Here is a 3,674-nt window from a genome sequence, read left to right as displayed (position 1 = left end):
CCCCCCCCATCTCCCCCTGTCTCTCCCTCCCTCCATGTCCCCATCCCTCTCTCTAATCCTAGCACTTGGGAGGCGGAGGCAAGAGTTCAAAGCCAACCTTGTCTAAATTTTGAGTTCTAGGCCACCCAAGGCTTCATAACAAGAACATGCCTCAAGGCAAAAAAGGAAAGGGGTGGGGTACTAGCAACTCGCTGGAAGCTTCCATGGATCCAGTTGTCCTGGAGCCAATAAAAGGTCACTAAGGGAGAAAGCCGAACGTACCAGGCTCATCTGTAAAAGGCCATCTGTCCTGGTAACCAGAGAGCCCCATTTTCATATACACAGCACTCCGCCAGTCATAACTTCTTAAAGGTGTCAAACCTGAACGAGCAGGGCAGAAGTTATTTAATTTTTGATCTCTCTCCATTTGTTTTTGTTGTTTTTAAAGACAGGCTCTTAGATAGTCCAAGCTGGCCTCAACCCCCTGATTCTCCAGCCTCTGCCTCCTGAGTTCTAGAATTCCAGGCTTGCATCAGCACTCACAGCCAGAGCTCATTGGCATTGGTTAAAATCAAAGCCTTTAGAGACAGGCGACCAACCCAGCTGATGCTTCTCAGTGCCCCGTGTAGAACACTGGTCCTACTGTTCCTTGTTGACTTCCATAATCTATCTAACCAGTAAGAAGTCTTCAGGACCAGCCATCTAATCTCAGAGCCTTAGCTTGCCCCTCCATAAAGTGTAACTGGTGTTGTCCCTCATGCTGTAACAAAGATAGCTCTTGACTCGTGTGCGTGCAAGCACTGTCCTGAAAGTGCTCCCTGCCTGATCTACCTTTACCATCTTGCTCTGGTATGAAGCACACAGCAGAAAGTGGCACCAGGTCAGGAGATGGACACAAGCAAAGGTCAGGAGTGTGGAGGACAGCAAGAAAAAGAGGGGGCACTCCTGCTGATGTCATCCGGAGATTTCCCCTTTCTATGGGGTTATACAATAGGACCATGGTAAATCTGAGTGAGTAGACCAGAATACACTGCCCCAGTAAGTAGAGTCACTTCCTATGTGTCTGGGAACAGGGCGCCAGGCCCAGCATCTTCTTTGGGAAAAGGACACTGCTAGCTCCTAGTCATCCTGACGGTACCTCACTAATGGACATTGTCCCATCCAAAGCCCAACGTCTGAAGTACCTTCTGAAGAACGGATGAGAAAAAGTCACCCCAAATACACGATGCCCCAAGAGTTGACCCTGATGTCACCAATCCCATTACAGACGCATCCCTCGGACTCCCTACTTACCCTTCACTCTGGTCTCCAGGAAGAAAAAGTGGGAGACTGTTTCTGGATAAGCATGCTTTATAGTTCCCAGGAGCCAATGACGGCTCTGGGAAAGCCTTGTCTCATTCTGAGAAGCTGCTGTTTCCTGCCCTGACCCCTGCTGCCTTCGGCCAGGATATGACATGTCGGAAAAAGAGACGCTGGCAAAGCACGTCCCATATTTAGGAAATGAACATTGTGTGTTCGCTTTCCCCTCCAAAGACAGGAAGAGAACCACAGGCTCTTCCCCAACTTGAAACAAGTGCTGTCATCTCCCAGTGGGGATACCCTGCCTTTCCTCTCCTGAGAATAGCTACTGACGCCATCGAAGGAGGCTTTCCCACAAGCCCCAGGCTGCCCAATTATAGTGTTTCTTTGAGAGGACTCAATCAGAGAATCATTTTTAAAAAGAAACAGGAGGGACCGGAAAACTCAATTACGATCGATACAGCCGCTCTTGGTCCATTTCAAAGAGCTTTGTGGGTCTTTGAGTAGCTGAAACACGTGACCCATTAAGGGAGGGCAGCCAGCCTCTAGGAGCGTCTAAGATGCAAGACCACGCCCACAGGAAGTGCTGCGTGCAGTTTAGGGCATCTCCAGCTGTGGAGAAGACACAGGAGGTCTCCGAAAGGGCACACTGCGGGGCCAAATGCGTCAGAAAAATCAATGGGGTCAAGCTGCACACCGAGCTAATTATACACTTTCCATGGCAGCAGGGAGATGATGGCTTCCGGGGTTTTCATATGAAGCATGGGCTGTAGCCTTACATCATGGTTAAATGAGTGGATTCTATCTACAGGTTCCCCAGCAGGGTCGGAGGAACAGTTGTCTATTGCAGAGAGTGCAGACGAGGGAACTGAGTGCTGCTTCTTTCTGTGCTTTTATCAGATCGTGGAGCACCACCATAGCTATCCCTGAAGCAGTCAGGGATGGCTAGAGCTTAGCCGGGACACCCAGTCACACCAAAGGGTCCCAAATGTAAGATCCTTTGACACCGTCCACAAAGGCCAAACTGGTTTTCACTTAAGGGATTCATGTCTCCAGCTGGAGGTGCAGTCGACTAGCATACAGGAGGCCTGGATTCTACCACCAGCACCCATGAACCACCATGGCAGTCCAAACCTGTAATTCCAGCCCCAGGAAGTGAAAGCATGAGGATTAGACATTCAAGGTCATCCTCGGATTCATAGCCACTCGGAATCCAGCCTGCGCCACATGAGACCCTGTTTTCAAAACAAAACAACCCCCTCCCCGCCCCCGTATTCATCTGGGGCCTTTTTTTTTTTAAGATTTATTTATTTTTTGTTTATATGAGTACACTGTAGCTATCTTCAGACACAAACTAGAAGAATGCATCAGATTCCATTACAGATGGTTGTGAGCCACCATGTGGTTGCTGGGAATTGAACTCAGGACCTCTGGAAGAGCAGTCAGTGCTCTTAACCACTGAGCCATCTCTCCAGCCCTGATCTGGAGTCTTGCTTTGTTTCTGTGAAGTATGGTCTCACTATGGGGTCCTGCCTAGCCTAGAACTCATTAAGTAGACCAGGTTGGCACTGAACTTTGCCTCTTGCCTCTTCCTCATTTGGAAAGTCTCAACAGCTCTATCTATCGTTGGAGAACACGATTAAGTCTCTCACGATTGCCTGTCTTTATCAGAGCAAAGTCCCCTGCAGCACCCCTGCTGCTCTTGACCTTGATCAGTCAGAATTTAGTCCACGTCCAAGTGTTCTGGTCATAGTTCCTACAGAATAAACATCACTGAGCAGAATGGCACCAGTGTCTACTCGTATTTTTGAGATAAGAGGCAGAATGGCTGGGCAGGGTGGCACAGGCCTGTCATCCCAGCCCCAGGAAAGATGAAGAAGCATCATGGTTTCCTCAAAGTTCAAGGTCAACCCTGGCTGTAGAGTGAAGCCTGGAAGCACAGGGATGGGAGTCCAATCCTCAGGACCTACATTAAAACTGCCAAGTATGGTGTTGCTAATCCGGCAACCTAGCCTACATGACAAGCTCTGTCTACTCCAACAACAAAAGGCAAGCAGCGCCGGGTGGTGGTGGCACATGCCTTTATTCCAGCACTTGGGAGGCAGAGGCAGGCTCATTTCTGAGTTCGAGGCCAGCCTGGTCTACCGAGTGAGTTCCAGGACAGCCAGGGCTATACAGAGAAACCCTATCTCAGGAAAAAAAAAAAAAAAAAGGGGCAGCCAGCACATGAGGAACAACACTCAAACAATATATGTACAACCCCAAAATATATGTACACACACACTCACAAAGGGGTGGGGGGATGCAGAAAAGAGCTTATTTTCCTCATATCTTTGAGGTTGCAGCTCACCACCTGTTAGCCCCACTGCTTTGGGCAGCTCATCGGGTCAGGCCAG

The 3,674-nt window shown here is 49.3% G+C and overlaps 1 protein-coding gene across 3 annotated transcripts in view; it reads right to left on the bottom strand.

The window, feature by feature from the left end:
* The window catches only part of Apold1 (apolipoprotein L domain containing 1), a 5,846-nt gene extending 4,480 nt beyond the window's left edge, over positions 1-1,366 (bottom strand). Inside the window, exons 1-2 of one of the 3 annotated variants that reach the window (XR_004122354.1) lie at positions 1,273-1,366; positions 55-360 (exon numbers count right to left, since the gene is read on the bottom strand). The gene's annotated coding sequence lies outside the window, so the exon portion shown is untranslated. Of the gene's footprint in view, positions 1-54 lie in introns of those variants that run through there. The other 2 variants (XM_031383651.1, XM_031383650.1) reach the window with 2 other exon arrangements.
* Between the last annotated feature and the right edge of the window lie 2,308 nt (positions 1,367-3,674).

Source organism: Mastomys coucha, unplaced genomic scaffold (assembly GCF_008632895.1).
Source record: "Mastomys coucha isolate ucsf_1 unplaced genomic scaffold, UCSF_Mcou_1 pScaffold20, whole genome shotgun sequence".
Lineage (NCBI taxonomy): Eukaryota > Metazoa > Chordata > Mammalia > Rodentia > Muridae > Mastomys > Mastomys coucha.
Note: the sequence above shows the minus strand (reverse complement) of the source record. Positions and strands in the feature narration are given on the sequence as shown.